This window comes from Chiloscyllium punctatum, chromosome 1, assembly GCF_047496795.1.
Source record: "Chiloscyllium punctatum isolate Juve2018m chromosome 1, sChiPun1.3, whole genome shotgun sequence".
Taxonomy (NCBI): Eukaryota; Metazoa; Chordata; class Chondrichthyes; order Orectolobiformes; family Hemiscylliidae; genus Chiloscyllium; species Chiloscyllium punctatum.
In genome coordinates, this window is record NC_092739.1 from 97,006,273 (window position 1) to 97,025,757 (window position 19,485).

General features: G+C 39.8%; 1 protein-coding gene across 4 annotated transcripts in view; it reads left to right on the forward strand.

The window, feature by feature from the left end:
- Positions 1–19,485, forward strand: part of il6st (interleukin 6 cytokine family signal transduce) — an 88,496-nt gene that overhangs the window by 14,000 nt on the left and 55,011 nt on the right. The window contains exon 2 of one of the 4 annotated variants that reach the window (XM_072571332.1): positions 18,822–18,931. The exons of the other annotated variants lie outside the window; for them this stretch is intronic. The gene's annotated coding sequence lies outside the window, so the exon portion shown is untranslated. The remainder of the gene's footprint in view (positions 1–18,821; positions 18,932–19,485) is intronic. 4 annotated transcript variants of the gene reach the window in all.

Sequence of the window (19,485 nt, forward strand, 5' to 3'; positions counted from 1 at the left end):
TCTCAGTTGAACTCAAGAATATTCACCACCATGTTGAGGGCATTTAACAAGTACAAAGTAATTGCTGGCCTTAGTGACCTGCAAATCCCATGAGTGAATAAGTTAAAATGTGAAGCAATAAATTGGATATAAACTTTCACTCAGATTTTTCCCAGTTGACAAATTGCTATGAAATTACTGCACAAACTACAATCAAAGGACATGTTCCCAGTGATATCACCTGAAATGGCTTTGGAATAATCAGACTTGTAGTAATTGGTGATTTCAAAATATATTTACAGATTACAAATACGTACACATTGCATTGTCATGCTTGAGTGATTTATTCTGGCCAAAGATGAAAGTCAAAATCAAAAATTTGTACTTTAGCACTAGTATCTCTTAAAAAGTAAGATGAGTAAATATTTTGAAGTTCATTTATCAGGACAGAGGAATATTTGAATTCTTCTGCTGTTCTTTATTTTCTATAACTATTTCACTTTAGGCTTGTTCTAAAGCAGTAATTAATTTTTTTTTTGAAAAGCATGTCCTTGGGCGCAAAGTATGTATTTCATTTAATTTTCAGTTTTCATCAGTTACATTTGTTTTAAGGAAATTTTAAATTTCCCATATTCTCTTCATTTAATTAACGTAAATGAAGGAAATTTAATTTCCAGAAAAATTTGTAATTTTTTTTGGTATTTTCTTGACAATGCATTTTGCTATTTTCGTAAGAACACAAGAATCACAGCAATGATTACAACTTAACTTTGTCACTTGTTATTTAATTGAATACAGCACGGTGGTTCAGTGGTTAGCACTGCTGTCGCATAGCGCCAGGGAACCAGGTTCGATTCCAGCCTTGACTGGTGACTGTCTGTGTGGAGTTTGCACGTTCTCCTCATGTCCTCCAGATGCTCCGGTTTTCTCCCATAATTCAAAGATTGTGTTCAGGGATGTGTAGGTTAGGGGTAAATATATGGTAGGGGGATAGGTCTGGGTGGGTTACTCTTCAGAGGGGCGGAGTGGACTTGTTGGGCCGAAGGGCCTGTTTCCACACTGTAGGCATTATTAAAAATAACCAAGTTGAGAGCAATGCCATTGGTAAATGCAATTTCTTTTAAACTAAATATCTAAAATTGAATAAACCTTTTTTCTTATGATCAGTATTCTGAATAAGCAAAGATAAAGACAAAGTGTCGTTGTTTCCAACTGAGTCATTAAAATTACAGTACTTAAAATGTAATTTTCTAAAGGTAATTTGCATATGGAATTGATTTGTTGATTAGCAAACTAGGATGCATTTAACTCTGAATTTCTGTTTTAAATTATTTGGATGATTCCATTAAATGTTATTAAAACTGTCAGTAATGTTCCTATGTAACATTTTCAATACATTTTGTAGATGTGGAATCTTGGCTGTCTTTAAGCAGATGTTAATTGCATAATTAAATACAACCGTGGCAGGTGAAGGCTAATGCATGTAAATACAGTTGTGTTAATGAAAACTTTAAGGGAAACTGACAGCTCTTCCATATTTGTTCAGTTTTTACATATATACGTTTATCACTTCAAGTACTAATGTGGTCCTGCCTCATCCTGCCTATTAGCTAAGCAATATAAATACTGTTTATACATATATGCAATTATTTCAAAGAATCTAAACAGAAAAGATTATCCTCACCATTTAAATGGGATATATTATGTGAAACTTGTCTTTATATGACAATTTGTTTATAAATGCATGAAGGGTTTCAATTTTAAGGTTTCTGAATGTGAAGACTTTTAGACGGTGCACAAAAGATTTGCTGGAATTCGGACTTGGGGGACTTCTGTTGGACACATCCCCATCCTTTCCCTTGGAAAGTAAACCAAGTGTTCAAACATTGAATAGACAGGAACTATTCATGTTGTCTGAAGATTTGTAAACCAGAGGACACCAATTGAAGATGATTGGCAAGAGGCTAAAGGAGACGCACAAGGATTTTCTAGTGAGCAATTAATTTGGATATTGAATCAACCATCTGAAATTGTGGTAGAGCCAGATTTTAATCATAGCTTTCAAAAAGGGATGGGGTAAGAGCCTGAGAGAAAATTAGATAAATAAGTGTAGCTTCAAATTGAATGGCCTCTGTAACTGTTCTGTTTATTTTCATAAAATAAAGTAGTAACTTTCAACTGTATGGAAGTTGAAATGTGGAATAAACTTTAGCATCTTTGCATACATTTGATAACTAGGTTTATGTAGCATATTGCATGGGGTGGGGGGGGGGGGAAAGAAACAGTGAGCATATGTTGTAGCTGTGAAGTCCGCTTCCTGTGTGAACTTGATTTGTCACTTCAAGATTTTCCTATCCATTTATTTACCCTAAGTATCATTTCATAGTTCAGAAAAAAAGTCTACAGTATTGAGATTTATTTGCTTATAATAAATCTTTTGCATCCATTTCATGTAAGGTTTAGTAAAAAACCTAGTCTATATGCTTAAAAAAATTCATGAAATAAAATGTTAGAGTTATTCCCAAAAATCAAATCTTGAAGGTTGCATACTTGAAGAAATGTACATACCAGAAAGTGCAGTCATGTGATTGGGGTCTTGGCTGTCTCAGCTCAACAAAGGAGGTGGTTCTGATGCTTCTAATCAAAAATCATGTAGGAGATAACTGAGGCCATGCTTATAAGACCGTAAGAAGCAGGAACAGAAATAGACCATTCACCCCACTGGAGTCTGTGCTGCCATTCAGTGAGATCATGCTGATCTGAAAATCCTCAACTGTGCTTTACTGCTTATTCCCCATTACTACTTTTTCCTCATTACCCTTGATCCTAATACTCATTTTAAAATCTGTCTATCTCAACCTTGATTATATGGTTAGCACTGCTGCCTCACAATGTCAGAGAGCCGGGTTCAATTCCTGCCTTGGGAAACTATCTGTGTGGAGTTGGCACATTTTCCCCGTGTCTGCATGGGTTTCCTCCCACAGTCCAAAGGTATGCAGATTAGGTAAATTGGCCATGTTAAATTGCCCGTAGTGTTAGGTGAAGGGTTAAATGTAGGGGAATGGGTGTGGGTGAGTTGCTCTTCGGAGGGTCAGTGTGGACTTATTGGGCCAAAGGGCCTGTTTCCACACTGTAAGTAATCTAATCTAATCTCTCAACCCCTCTGCAATGAAGAATTTCATAGATTCACCATACTCTGAGAGAAGAAATTCCTCCTTTTCTGTCTTTAAATGTCTGACCCCTTATTCTGAGATTATGCCCTCTGGTCCTAGACTCTCCACAAGAAGCAACCTTTCCTCATCCATCCTGTCAAGTCCCCTAAGGATCTTGTTCCTTTCAATAAGGTTACCTTTCATTCTTCAATATTACAATGAATACAGATCTAATATACTCAACTGTCTATATAAGGCAGTCATAATGAACTTTCTTTGGATTGCCTCCAATTCCAGTATATTTTTCCTAGATAAGGGACTGAAACCCGTTCACCATATTCCAACTGTAGTCTGATTAGCACATAGTATATTTTCACAAAACCTTCTACTTTTCTATTCAATTCCTTTGTTAAATAAAGGCCACCATTCCATTACTCTTACCAATTACCCACTGTAGTTGGGTGCTAACATTTTGTGCTTCATGGGCAAGAGTTCCTGAATCTATGTATTCCATAGCTTTCTGCAGTCTTTTTCTACTTGAACAATAGAAGAACTGAATACTACTTTTGTCAAAATGCATAAGCTCACATTTTTCCACATACTCCATCTACCAAATATTTGCTCTGCTTAACTTGCCCATATCCTTCTGCAAATTGTTTCATCTGGACCACTTACCTTCCTACCTATTTTTATCTCATCCACAATTTTGGCTAAAGTATGACAAGCTGCTTTATTCAAGTAATTGAGATAGTTAATGTATAACATATATAATCAAATAAATAATTGTGGCCTCAGCACTAATCTCTCTCGCACACTACTAGTTACAGCTTGCCTTTGCTGAAGATGCTTTTACCTTGTCCTAAATGTCTTTTATTTGTTGGCTAGTCCTCTTTCCATGCTAATGTACTACCCCCAAAAGCATGGGGTCTCATTAAGTATACTAATGTGTGGTATCTTCTGAAAACCTAAATATTACAGCAACAGCTTCTACTTTATCTATGCTGTTTGTAACTGCCTCAAATAATTCTAGTAAATTTATCATTTATTCATCCTCTCCCTATAGCTCAAACCCTCCAACACTGGCAACATGCTTGTAAATCTTTTCTGAACCCTTTCAAGTTTCACAACATCCTTCCGATAGAAGGGAGACCAGAAAGGCACGCAATATTCCAGAAGTGGCATAACCAATGTCCTGTACAGCCACAACATGACCTCCCAACTCCTATACTCCATGTTCTACTATTGCATCCTTTAGCTTTGAGCTGTTCTCAATAATAAACATTAAGCTAATGAATCTATAGTAATCTGTTTTGTCTTTTTTTTATGAAATTGTTACAGTTTAGCCAGAATAAGTTTGTGTTTTCCTTTTCCAAAACTGACAAGGGTAAGCATGTTGTCTCGGACAGGAGCCCTTCATCAGGAGTGGGGCTGGGGAGAAGGTAGCAAAGAGTGCAATAGGTGGATGGAGGTGGGGATCAAGTCTGTTTCAGGAGATGGTTGAAGGGCTCCAGGGCGGAGGAGATAACCGGGGGTTGCAGTGACAGAGGCTCACTGATGAAGGGCTCCTGCCCGAAAAGTTGATTTTCCTGCTCCATGGATGCTGTGCTTTCACTCTTGCCTAAGCGTGTTGTCTGTTGTTGCTTTCTGTGGGTTTTATTGTAATGGTTTATGCAAATAGAAGGTATAATATTCTAGAAGGATGTACTCACAAGTCAGAGCAGAAGTAGACCATTCAGCCATTCAAGACCATTCTGGAATAAGATTGTGACTGAGTTTATGTTCCAAATTCTGTAATCCCATCTACCCTTGATAAGCTAATAACTTTGTACGGTAAGGGAATCATTTCATCTTCAACTGAAAAATATTCTGTGAACAGGCCACTTCCACTTTGTGAGGTGAAGTTCCATATTCTCACAACCCTACAAGAGGGCAGGAGAATAACGTTGATAGAATCGTATAGTGCAGAAGAGGCCTTTTGTCGATTAAGTCTGCACTGACATGTGACAAACACTTGACCTTCAACCTAACCCCATTTACCAGCACTTAGCCCTTAGTTGTCAATGTTATAACATGCCAAGTGCTCATCCAGATACCTTTTATAAAGGTTGTGAGGCAATTTGCCTCTGCCACCCTCCAAGCAGTGCATTCAGACTCGCCACCCTCTGGGTAAAACATTTTTCCTCATCTCCCTCTTCCAACTTCCTGCTTGAAATCTTGAACTATCTTCTGTTAGTGACTGACCCTTCAATCAATGGGAACAGTTGCTTCTTATCCACTCTGTCCATACCCCTCATCATTTTGTACATCTCAATCAGATCGCCCTTCTGTTTTCTGTACTCCAACAAAAACAAGCCAAGTTTATCCAAGCTTTCCTCATAACTTTAAATTTTCCATTCCAGCAACATCCTGGTGAATCTCGTTTGTACCCCTTCCCATTGCAAGCATATCCTTCCTGTAACGTGGTGACCAGAACTGCATAAAGTACTCTAGCTGTGGTCTCACCAAAATTCGATACAAAAGCAGGGAGTTTTGATCTGTGCCTCAATTTGATAAATGCAAAATGTCCCACGTGCGTTTTTTTTTCACCATTCTACTAACATGCCTTTCCACCTTCAGTGATCAATGGACAAAAATGCCAAGGTCTCTTTGTTCCACAGAACATCAGAGTGTTATGCCTTTCATTGAATACTTCATTGTCAAATGTCTCCTTCCTCACGTTTCAGGGTTAATCTCACTAATACCCTGTATAAATGAGGCATAGCATTCTTGCTTATGTTCAATTCCCCTCAAAAATGATGGCATCCCATTTGCCTTTATTGATTTATACACTAGTCTTTTGTAACTAGCACAGTAGAACACGGTACACCACTAGTTACAGATTGCCAGCCTGAAAATGCTTCCTATTCCAACTTTGTCTTTTATTAGTTAATGAATTCTGCACTCATTGTCCATTTACTCATTTTTTTTTCTAAATTTTGTTTTCTTTCTGTCAAAGAAAACCGTTTGCATTCACTTTGTCAGACCTTTTTAAAAAACCTATAAACCCACAACTACTTTTATGTAACAGGATATGGGCAACAGATGCATATAAACATTACCACCTACAAGTTCTCCTCCAAGTCACTCATCATTCTGACTTGAAGGTATATCGCTGTTGCTTCCATGTTTGGTCAAAATCCTCAAACTCCCTGCCAAATAGCATTAAGACTCTATTTACATCAAATGAACTTCATTGTTTCAAGAAAGTACTCAGCCTCCCCGTTCACCATCTCTGCCTATGTACTATCACACCAACAGGGCAGACGCACAGAGGTAATGGTACAGGGGTAGTTGATCAAGGGGAAGTTGTTCTGGAGTCCTCAACATTAACATTAGATTAGATTAGATTCCGTCAATTCTCCTGCTCCTTGGATGCTGCGTGACCTGCTGCACTTTTCCAGCAACACATTTTCAGCTCTGAAGAATGAGAGGACATGGATTTAACGTGATGGGCAAATGGAGCAAGTGAAATGAGAAAAATCTTCATTGAATGAATGGTTAAGGTCCAGATTGCACTGCCTGAGTGGTGTGGAGGCAAGTTCAAAGCATTCGAGGGAATTTGACTCTTATCTGAAAAGAAAAACAATAGGATTGCAAAAGAATAGAGAGAGAATGAGCAATTCACTTAGTGCCATTGAGAGAAATGGTGCACACATGATGGGCCAAATTGCAAACTCTCTTGCAGTAATAAGTTTGTCAGAATCGTAGAACTGTAGGTCGGGTGTCTACTGTCCTTCAGGTGATAGAATCTTTCAAACGTGTGTTCTGTCGAAAGAGCTTGATTAGTTTCTGCACTGCATCTTGTATATGGTCCACATTGTGCTGATTTTAAAGGAGTAAATGAATGAGACTGTAGATGGGGATAGGGCAGGAGTGTTGCTTATTAGGTAGTGTGTTTTGTCCTGGATTAAGCTGTTTATATTTTGGGTCTTCATTCCATCATGCTGCCAACTTGTGCCTTGTAGATCTTGACAAGGATATGAGTTGTATTCCTTGCCTTTAGCTTGTCAATATTTCAGTGATCAGTCCAGCTAAGTTTCTGGTCAAGGTAATGCCCAGGATGATTCAGTGAAGTTTTAAAATAGTTGTGGAAGAGGATAGACCTGATGTTAAAGTTCTAAATTGGAGAAAGGCCAATTTTGACATATTGGATAGGAACTTTCAAAAGTTGTTTGGGAGAGGCTATTTGCCAGTAAAATGATGGTTGAAAGTGGGATACCGTCAAAAATGAGATAACAAGAGTTCAGAGACAGTATGTTTGTACTAGTGCGAAGGGCAAGGGAGATGGGTGTAGGGAATGCTGGATGACTAGAGAAATTGAGGCTCTAATCAAGAAAAGTAAGGAGGCAATATGTCAGGTAGAGAAAATTAGGATTGAGTGAATCCCTAGAAAGTATAAAAGCAGTAGAAGTATACTTGGGGGGGGCAATCAGGATGGCAAAAAGGAGACTTAGAGTAGATTCCCTACAGTGTGGAAACAGGCCATTTGGCCCAACAAGTGCACACCGACCCTCTGAAGAGTAATCCACACAGACCCATTTCCCTCTGACTAATGTACCTAATACTATGGGCAATTTAGCATAGCCAATTCACCAAACCTGCACATCTTTGGATTGTGGGAGGAAACCAGAGTACCCCAAAAAAACCCATGCAGACACGGGGATAATGTGCAAACTCCATGCAGTCACCCGAGGCTGGAATCGAACCTGGGTCCCTGGTGCTGTGAGACTGCAGTGCTAACCACTGAGCTGTCCCAACCATGAGAGATCCTTTACAAATAGGGTTAAGGAGAATCCAAAGAGATCCGACAAATGCATTTAAGGGCAAAAGTATAACTAAGGAGAGAATAGGACCCCTTTAAAGATCAGTGTGGCTGTCTGTGTGTGGAGTCACAGAATGTAGGTGAAATACTAAACGAGCATTTCATGTCAGTCTTTACTGTGGGGAAGCAAATGGAAGCTAGAGATCAATATCCTGAAGTGTCAATATTATAGAAGAGGAGGTCTTCAAATGCATAAAGATGGATAAATCCTCAGGATCTGATCAGGTGTGTCCCAGAATTTTGTGGAAAGAGATTGTGGGCATGGCTATTTCTGTAACATAACACTTCTGCTGGACTGCTGAATATTTATCAAGTCCCACAACCTTTTGCTGTCTCCTGTGCAGTCCACCATTTCTTGAAATCGCATGGTGATGTTGGGGAGCTCAGGAGACCAGGATAGATCATTCAGTCAGCATTCTGTTAAAAGATACCATCAAATACTTAAGCCTCGTGTGCACTGACATGCTGGGTTCCATATCATGGACTTGTGGGGACTTTAGTGGAGTCTACTCTCCTGTTAGTTATGTTCTCTTCCAGGAAGTTGGTGAGAGTAGAACTATAACTTTGCATGACTTATATTTATTTGCAAAGTTACAAGTTAAAAGCATTCAAGAACTGAGAGGAAAAGTAAGCAATTCAGCCCCTCAAGCCTGCTTCACCATTTAATACAGTCCTGGCTGATTTTCATTTTGGTCTCAACTCCACTTTCCTACTGCTTCCCATAACCCTTCAGCCTGTTACTCATTGAAAATCTGTCTGTCTCCTCCTTTTAAAAATTACTTAACTGCCCTAACATCTATCGTATTCTGAGATTCTGACTACAGTGGATAACCTCTCACTTCAGGGTCGGCACAGTGGCTCAGTGGATATTAGCACTGTTTTCTGACAGTGCCAGAAACCTGAGTTTGAATCCACCCTCTGTGCGAAGTTTACATGTTTCCCCCATGTCTGTGTGGGTTTCTGCCAGATGCTACGGTTTCCTCTGGCGATGTGCATGTTAGGTGGATTGGCAATGCTAAATTACCCATACTGTTCAGGGATATGTATGTTAAGTGTGTTAGCAATAAGAAATGCAGGATTACAGAGAGAGGCTAGAGGGGTGGGTCTGGGTGGGATGCTGTTTGGAGGACCGGAGTGGACTCATTGGGCTGAATGGCCTGTTTCCACACTGCAGTGATTCTATGTTCTATGTAAAGGTGGTGCTGGAAAAGTACAGCAGGTCAGGCAGCAGGAAAATCGACATTTCGGGCAAAAGCTCTTCATCAGCATGAGGCTGGGAGGCTCGGGCAGTGGGGAGATAAATGGCGGGGTGGGGGGGGGGCTGGGAAGAAGGTAGCTGAGAACCGCCCCCCCTCCATTTATCGAAGAAAGGATTTTGCCTGCAAAGAGTAAATGCTGGCAAGGACGAGACTGAATGTTTGTTTGTATTTTTCTTCTGTGCTCTGTGTAATATATCTGTAGTGAATGTGAGTATTCCAATAGTTATTCTCAACCAGAAATTATTTTGTTTTAGTGTTTGTATAGTAGTCAAATGTGCATGTTTTGGAACTTAGGAATGCAGCTACCACGATCGGCAGATCTGATATTTGCGATGTAATTTTAAAATGAACTGACATGAACCTATGGCAGTGTTATGTTTAAATGCAGGTTTACTGTGATATAATCACATCATTTGTCAAAATAGTTAATTGTTTTGTTTTTCTGTTCAAGTAATTGTTTTATGTCATTTTGAGGGCTGGTTTGATTACGGAGTCATATTTTGATTAATCTTGTGTATGAAGCAGTTTCAAATTCATGCAGTTGGCAGTTTTGTTTCATACTGGTTGTTTTTGCCAGGATTGGAGGATTTGATCTATAGGAAGAGGCTGAATAGGCTGGGGCTGTTTTTCCTGGAGCATCAGAGGGTGACCTTGTAGAAGTTTATAAAATCATGAGGGGCGCGGATAGGATAAATAGACAAAGTCTTTTCCCTGGGGTGGAGGAGTCCAGAACTAGTGGGCATAGGTTTAGGGTGAGAGGGAAAAGATATTAAAGGGACCTAAGGGGGCAACTTTATCATGCAAAGGGTGATACATGTATAGAATGAGCTACCAGAGGAAGTGGTGGAGGCTCGTACAATTGCAAGGCATCTGGACAGGTGTATGAATAGGAAGGATTTAGAGGGATATGGGCCAAGTGCTGACAAATGAGACTATATTAGGTTGGGATATTTGATCAGCAAGGACAGGTTGGACCGAAGGATCTGTTTCCATGCTGTACCTCTCCTTAACTATGACTTTAAGTGTACACATTGGGAGGTTTAGCGTATTTGGAGAAAAAGACATGTAAAAAATAGAACAGTTAGCTAACAAAGAAGTAGCTCGCGGAAAATTTCGAACAATTATGTTAAAACCAGTGTTTGCTTATTCTAACAAAATATTTAAATCTTAATTATTTAACTAACAGTGATTATAGAGTTACTAGAGTAGCATCAGACATGGCTGTGAAAAATGTTGGTTAAGAAGTATCACAATCCTTTTGCTTAAGGAAAGAAAAGTATGGCAACATAAGGCATTTCAGGAAAAACCATAAATGGAAGTGCGAGAAAGGGAGCAGCAATCCGTTTTAATGTACTGAAAATTTGGTATAGGTCTGTAGCTTCACAGAATGGCATACTTTTGAGCTACAGTTTGTACGATTATAATATTGAGATTTTACGAGGAAACATAGTAATCATGCTTAGAAATTTTTACACCAGAGTGCTCAATATTTTTTGTGGCATTTGTGAACTGTGGTTAATGACTGACATACAAACTGGCGAGGTGTATAGTGTTAAATGTGAACAAAAGAAATATAACAAAAACCTATTATTCACATCATGTCATATCATCTTGACTTGCCAACCGCTAAGTTAATAGTTATCTAAACCTACAGGACGGAAACAGAGCCTTTGGTCCAAACCATCTGTGCCGACCAGATATCCTAAATTAACCTAGTCCTATTTGCCAGCATTTAGCCCTTATCCCTCTAAACCTTCCCTATTCATATACCCATCCAGATACCTTTTAAATGTTGTAATTGTACCAACCTCCTCCACTTCCTCTGGCAGTTCATTCCATACACAAACCACCCTTTGCATGAAAACATTGCCCCTTGGGTCCCTTTTATATCTTTACCCTCTCACCTTAAACCTGTGCCCTCTAGTTTTGAACTACAGGGAGAATAGCCCCAACCTGTTATTGAGCTTCTCCCCATAGCTCAAATCCTCCACCCCGGCAACATTTCATAAAACTTTTTTTCTGAACCCTTTCAAGTTTCACAACATCTTTCATTTTCAATAAAATTAAAGTATTCAGTCAGGCAGGTGGTTGTTGCTAGTTGAAGTGCTCCAATATTTTGTGCATCTTTAGGTGTTGGGAATGCTTTTGCAACTGCAGTGTGTTCAAGGCAATGTTGCTTAATTTATATTATCTGTTCTTGCATGAAATGATATCTTTGCAAAATATGTTACCTAATTCAAACTATTGGACAGTTCAAGCTTGGTGCCGACAACAACCTTTTTATTATCAAAATTAAACTGGGTTGTGTTTCACTCGTACCATATTTTTCCTACCATAACTTCCAATGCATTAACTGATCTTACTCACTTTTTTGTCTCCATGCTATTTTCTGTCAGTCTCAGTAAGTTTTGAAGTTGAAATTCATTGCCTTTTGCTTCCAGACCTGGTTTTATTTCCTAGTTCACTTTTGGATAGTCTTTCAACTTCATGCTCTGTTTACTAACTTCTGCTTATATGCTATCCTACCAAAAAGACCCACAAACACTTCAATTTCTACTGACCTAGAATGGTGTGTGGTATCCCAGTGTCTCCTTTAAAATTCTCAAGCTTGTTTTAAGTCTCTTCAAGACCATTTCAATTTCTGTTTCTAACTTCCAATAGGCCTATCCATTTCTCCAGTTTTGTGCATTATTCCACCGTTGGCTGTGTCTTACCTTGCTCAATGACATTTTATTTTTGAGTTTTTTTTTAAAAACAATAATGGGAGCTATGATTGTTCACCGATAACGACAGATAATCTTTGAAAAAAAATTGCTCAATCGAAAGTGGGCTGGAACCATTATAACACTGCATAGCTTTAATTAGTTTAATTTAATCTGAGTAATTCAACATGTGGATTTGAGTCTCTGCTGAGCAGTGAAGCTCTGTGGAGTAGGTCATTTGGGATATAATCATACATAATGTGTATGCATTTGAGCAAAAATAAGTCACCAGAGATAGGCATTGATTTCTCATTACTTTGTGCTAGAGACTCTATAAATAGTGATGGATTTCTAAACTAGAAAGCATTCTGCTGGTCAAAAATAAAATTTTTTAAAATGTAGTTGAGAAATCAATCTCCAGCAAAATGTGATCTCTTCCTCTATTTATAAGGAAGTGCTTTTGTGCGGCAGTGAGTTATTGTATTCAACAGGGGAATATTCTCCTGCATTTACTGTGAAGTTCATCAACAGTACCATTCAAAAACATAGGAACAGTTAAATGAAAGCATCCATCGTGACAAGTGGGGAGTATTCCATCACATTCCCAAATTGTGCCTGGTAGGTGGTGTGCAGGATTTGGAAGTCCGGGGGTGAGTTACTTATTGCAGTATTCATAGTCTCCGACCTGTTCATTGTAGCCATTATATTGATATGGAATGTCCAGTTGACATTCTGGCCATTGGTGAATCCCAAGATGTTGTAGTGGAGGATTCAGTGACGGTTACACAATTGAATGTCAAGAGATGTCAAGAGTTAGATCATCTCTTATTGAAGATGATTATTGCCTGGCATTTGTGTGCTATTTCTCAGCCCAAGCCTGGATATTGTCCAGGTCTTGTTGAATTTGAACATTAACTGCTTCAGTGTCTGAGGAATCTTGAATAGTAATGAACATCCCTACTTTTTACCTTTATGATCGAGGGAACATCATGGATGAAGCTGCTGAAGGTGGTTGGGCCTAGGTCATTACCCTGAAGAACTCATGTAGAAATGTGCTGGAATTGAGATGACTGACCTCCAACAATCACGGCCTATAAGACCAGTATGCCTCCAACGAACAAAGAGTTTAATCCCTGATTCCCATTGATGCCAGTTTTTTTGTGACTCCTTGATGTCAGAAATTCTTGCCTATCCATAACTGCAGAATGCTTTTCAAACATTCAAAAAGCTAATAAGAGTCACATTACTGTGGGTCAGTGTTGTTTGCAAATCAGGCTCAGGAAGCACACCAGGTTTTTGTCTCTGACAAAAATCAGTGAACCAGATGCGTTTTTACAGCCACCGAGCCACAACATAATCACCATAACTTTGTATTCCAGATTTATTTAACTAATTTTAAATTTACGAGCTGTTCTGGACAGTTTTGAACTCCAGTTCCTGAATCATTGGGCCAGACATGGAATACTAGTCTAGTATCAAAATGTTCCAGACCTTTGCCCGAAACGTCGATTTCGCTGCTCTTTGGATGCTGCCTGAACTGCTGCGCTCTTCCAGCACCGCTAATCCAGAATCTGGTTTCCAGCATCTGCAGTCATTGTTTTTACCTAGTATCAAAATGTGCCTTGTAACACTTCGGTTTGGCTACTTTAAAAAGAACCATCTTGTTCTTATGGGGTGTTTGATCAGTTTAAATGTATTAGAGTCATAGCAATGTACAGCATGGAAACAGACCCTTCGGTCCAACTTATCCATGCTGACCAGATATCCTAAATTAATCTAGTCCCACTTGCCAGCACTTTGCCTATATCCCTCTAAACCCTTCTTATTCATACACTGATCCAGATCCCTTTTAAATGTTGTAATTGTACCAGCTTTCACCACTTCCTCTGACAGTCCATTCCATTTCCTTCAGCGTGAAAACATTGCCCCTTGGGTCCCTTTTAAATATTCCCCTCTCACCGTAAACCTATGCCTCTTGTTCTGGGCTCCCCCCACCCCAGTGACTTGTCTATTTACCCTATCTATGCCCCTCGTGATTTTATAAACCTCTACAAGGTCACCCCTTAGCCTCTGACGCTCCTGGGAAAACAGCCCCAGCCTATTCAGCTTTTCCCTTTAGTTCATGCCCTCTAACCCTAGCAGCATCCTTGTAAATCTTTTCTGAACCCTTTCATGTTTCATAACATTCTTCCGATAGGAGGGAGACCAGAATTGCTCACAATATTCCTAAAGTGGCGTAACTAATGTCCTGTACAGCCACAGCATGACTTCTCAACTCCTACACTCAATGCTCTGACCAATAAACGAAAGCATTCTAAATGCCTTCTTCACTTCCTATCTACCTGCAACTCCACTTTTAAGGAACTATGAACCTGCAGTCCAAGGTCTATTTGTTCAGCAACACTCCCCCAGGACCTTAACATTAAGTGTACCAGTCTTGCTCTGATTTGCCTTTCCAAAATGCAGCACTTCACATTTATTTAAATTAAAATCCATCTCCCATTCCTTGGCCTATCTGATCAAGATCCTGTTGTACTCTGAGGTGACCTCCGCTGTCCACTACACCTCCAATTTTGGTGTCATTTGCAAACTTACTAACTCTACCTCCTATGTTCACAACCGAACCATTTATGTAAATGACCAAAAGCATTGGACTCCGCACCAATCCTTGTGGCATGCCACTGGTCACAGGCCTCCAATCTGAAAGGCAACCCTCCACCACCACCCTTTATCTTCTATCTTTGAGTTAGTTCTGTATCCAAATGGCTAGTTCTCCATGTGATCTAACCTTGCTAGCTAGTCTACTGTGAGGAACCTTTATATAATCCAAGGCCCATTCTTAATCAGTAATAAAAACAGAAACTGCTGGAAATACGCTAAATCCTATAGTATCTTCAGAGGTAAAAGGAGAGTCAGAGTCATTGACATGAGAGATCAAAAGCTGAGTGAGAATTTGAGTTGCGGAGGATGTAGAGATGTTTTAGTGTATTTTCGACTAAGTGAGTGGCAGATGCAGATTAATGAAGATAAATGTAAGGTTATCTACTTTGGTAGCAAAAAAATGATAGATTGAGAGAGTAATGTGCAATAACAGCTAGGTGTCCTTGTACTCTATTTTCTGAAGATAGGCATGCAGGTGCAGTAAGCTGTAAAGATGGTAAATCATATGTTGGCCTTCATAGCAAGAGGAGTCAAGCACAGGTGCAGGGATATCTTGGTGAGACTAGGGCATTGGTGAGACCATACTAGAATATTGTATGCAGTTTGGGTTTCCTTTATCTGAAGAAGGATGTTCTTGCTATAGAGACAGTACATTGAAGATTTACCAGACTGGTTCTTGGGTTAGCAAGACTAATGTATGAAGAGAGACTAGATCGGCTAGGACTAAATTCACTGGAGTTCAGAAAATGAGGTGGAGGGAATCTCAGAAACTGAGAAGATTATAACAGGACGAAACAGGATTGATGCAGGAAGGATGTTCCAGATGACAAGGGAATTCTGAAGCAGGGGTTACAGTCTCAGGATTGATTTAGAATGGACATAAGGAAAAATTTCTTCACTGAGAGAGAGATGAACCTCTGAAATTCATTACCACAGAAAACAATTGGTGCTAAAACGTAGTGTGATTTTAAGAAGGAATTGAAAATTGCATTTAGGACTAAGGAATCAAAGGAATATTGATCCTTGTCTCATTAGCAATGCTAATAACCTGTATGTGATCTTAATTTTCTGTCATCTTTAGAAGTAAGTAGGCCTTTTACACCTTTCAAGGACCTACGAGAGACTCCTTTTGAATTCATAGCACTATCATTGTCTCCAAGTATAAAACAGTTGTTCTCAATAAGACAATCTAAGCCTTCCTTTGACTTCTAACAATCAAATCAACCAGGGCGGCTGTCAAGCAGGATGAAGAATGGGACATCAGTAATTTATCTTTATTTAAAGCTATCATTCCAAAATATTATGATCGTATAAAAGTCCAAATTTGTTTCTTCTTTATTCCTCATTGCCATTGAATTAAGTGAAATGGTCAGCTTTTGCAGAGATTTAAGATTCAACTACATTTCTATGACCTGTGTGCAGACTAATTTGTTTTCTTTTTATTTATTCATTTTGTGGAATGTGGGTCTCACTAGCCAGCCAGCATTTATTGCCCATCCCTTGTTGTCCTTGAGAAGGTGGAGGTGAACTGCCTCCTTGAACCGCTCTAGTCAACCTGCTGTGGGTTGACCCATGATATATTAGGGAGGGAATTCCAGGATTTTGACCCAGTGAAAGTGAAGGAATGGTGATATATTTCCATGTCAGGATAGTGAGCGGCTTGGAAGGGAATTTGAAGGCAGTGGTGTTCCCGTATATCTGCTGCCCTTGTCCTTCTAGATGGAAGTGGTCCTGGGTTCTGGAAGGTGCTGTCCTGAGGACCTTTCATGAATTTCTGCAGTGCATCCTGTAGATAGTACACACTGCTGCTCCTGAGTGTCATTGGTTGGTGAAGTGGGTGCTTGTGGATGCTTTGTACATGGGGAGTATTCCATTGCAATTCTGACTTGTGCCTTGTAGATACTGGACAGGCTTTGGGGAATCGGGAGGTGAGTTACTTACTGCAGTATTCCTAGCTTCTGACCTGCTCTTGTAGCCATTGTGTATATGTGGTGAGTCTGGTTGAGTTTCTGATCAGTGATTACTCCCAAGATGTTGATAGTGGGGATTCAGTAATGGTAAGACCATTGAATGTCAAGGGTGATGGTTAAGGTTGTCTCATTGGTGATGGTTATAGCCTGGCATTAGTATGGCCCGAATGTTGCTTGCCACTTGTCAGCTGAATGTTGAGCGATCATCAGTGAACATCCCCATTTCTGACTTCGGTGGAAGGAAGGTCCTTGACGAAGCAGCTGAAGATAGTTGGATCTAGGAGACTACCCTGAGGAACTCCTGCACAAATGCCTTGGAGCTGAAATGACTGACTTCCAGCAACCACAACCATCTTCCTATGTGTCACGTATGGCACTAACCACTGGAGAGCTCTCCACCTGATACCCATAGATTCCAGTTTTGCCAGGACTCCCACTCTTTCAACTACAGCCTTGATGTTAAGAGCTGTTACTCTCACCTCACCTCCGGAATTCAAGTTTTTTTTTGTCCATGTTTTAACCAAGGCTATAATGAGGTGAGGAGCTGAGTGGCCCTGGTGGAACCCAAACTGGGTTCCCAAGTGTTCTAGATCTATTATTTTAAATAAAATTGATATGAGCTGCCGTGGTGGGCATTGTACCTGTGTAACAGTCATTTCAGATGTCACAGTATTTTAATTGAGTAAAGGTAATTACAAAGGCAGGAGGGAGGAGCTGGCCAGAGTTGATTGGAAGGGGAGCCATCAGAAAAGACTGTGGAGGAGCAATGGCAGGAGTTTCTGGCGGTAATTCAGGAGGCCCAGCAGAAACTTATACCAAGGAAGAAGAAACATAACGAGAGGAGGAGAAGGCAACCATGGTTGACGAGGCAAGTCAAGGACAGCAGAAAACAAAAAGCATACAATATGGTGAAGATTAATGGGAAGCCTTTAAAACCCAGCAGAAGATAACTAAATAAAGAGCAGTGAGGGAGAGGAGATGAAATAGGAGAATAAGCTAGTTAGTAATACGAGAAAAGGTTGCAAGAGGTTTTCTTCAGATATATAAAGTGGACATTGGAAATGAGGTTGGAGAACTGGTAGTGGAGAGCAAAGAAATGGTGGAGGAATTGAATTAATACATTGCATCAGTTCTCAAAGTGGAAGCAGCATACCAGAACTTAGAGTCAAGGGGTAGGAGTGAGCATAGAGGCCTTCACCAAAGAGAAGATGCTGGGGAAGCTGAAAGATATGAAAGTGGATCAGTCACCCAGACCAGATGGGCTCCACCCCAGAATTCTGAAGGAGATAGCTCAGAAGATTGTGGAGGCATTGATGATGATCTTTCAGTACTCGCTGGAATCAGGGAGGATCCCAGATGACTAGGAAATGGGCAATAAATGGCTAATGAAACACCACTGTTTACAAAGAAGGAACGTAGAAGATAGGAAATTTAATTTTCTAAAAAAAAGGACTGCAGGTATCGGATATCAAACAAAAACAGAAATTGATGAAAAATCTCAGCAGATCTGGCAGCATCTGTGGATAGAAATCAGAGTTAACATTTCGGGCCCAGTGACCCTTCTTCAGAACCGATTATAGCTAAGAGAAGATTGAAAGAGTCCCAAGGAAGGTGTACAAGAATGATCCTGGGGATGAAGAGCAGGTGAGGACTCTGGTCTGTACTCAGTGGAGTTTAAAAGAATGAGGGGGCAATCTGATTGAAATTTAAAATAAGGAGAGACCTAGATAGAGTATATGTGGGGAAAATGTTTACATTAGTAGGAGAGACTAGAACCCGAGGCCACAGACTCAATGTCTGAGATGAAGAGGTTTTTCTCCAGCCAGAGGGTAGTTAATCTGTGGAACTCATTACCGCAGTGTGTTGTGGAGACCAAGTGATTGAGTGTACAGTATTGAAAACAAAGACAAACCTGGTTCTTGATTGGTAAGAAGATCAATGGTTGAGGGAGAAAGTAGGAGAATGGTCTTGAGAAACATATTAGTCATGATCGAGTGGCATAGCAGACTCGATTGACTGACCTAATTCTGCTCCAGTATCTTACTGATGATTTCCCTGAGTGCATTAGCCTGGGCTCCTGGATTAATAGTCCAGTGACATTGGGCTACTGCCTCCCCAAACTATTTCTCCTAATTGTAACCAAGGCCAAAATAGTCGTAACAAGATAAGTAAAGAAACAAAAGGTGTGTGTAAAGATGGAAATGGTAGATTATTTTTCTATGTTAATTCATTCACAGAATGAAGGCATCACTAGGCCAGCATTTATTGCCCATTCCAAATTATCCAGAGGGCATTTAAGAGTCAACTACATTACTGAGAATATAGAGTCACATGTAGGCCAGACCAGGTAAGGATTACTACTTCCCTCCCAATAGGACATTAGGGAAGCAGATGGGTTTTCATGACATTCAAAAATGGATTCACAGTCATCATTAGACTCTTCATTCCAGAGTTTTTTTAAATGCAAATTCCATTGCCTGCCGTGACAGGATTCAAATCAATTAATACTGCCCCACTAGATTAACTGCTGTCCAAATGCAAAACAAAGAAATAAGAATTAGGAAATAAGACAGAAACAAGAGAAGAAAACCAAGCCAGCATAGAAATCTTAAAATTGTAGAATGTTATATACAGAAGACTGTAAAGTACCTCAAACGTGTACAAAATAGAAACCAAAAATACCGATGAAACACAGCCGATCTGGCAGCATTTGGAAGAAATGCTGGCTGAGGTTCTCCAGAATTTTCTGGTTTTATTTTCAGCTTCTACAATATTTTGCTTTTATTTAAATATCTCACCCTTGTCTTGAGAATCATTTGTAGCAGTTCAAGAACAGAAAAATCAAAGTTGGAGCAAGGTAGAGAAATAAAATGACCAGGCAGTGCATATTCTTGCAGACTG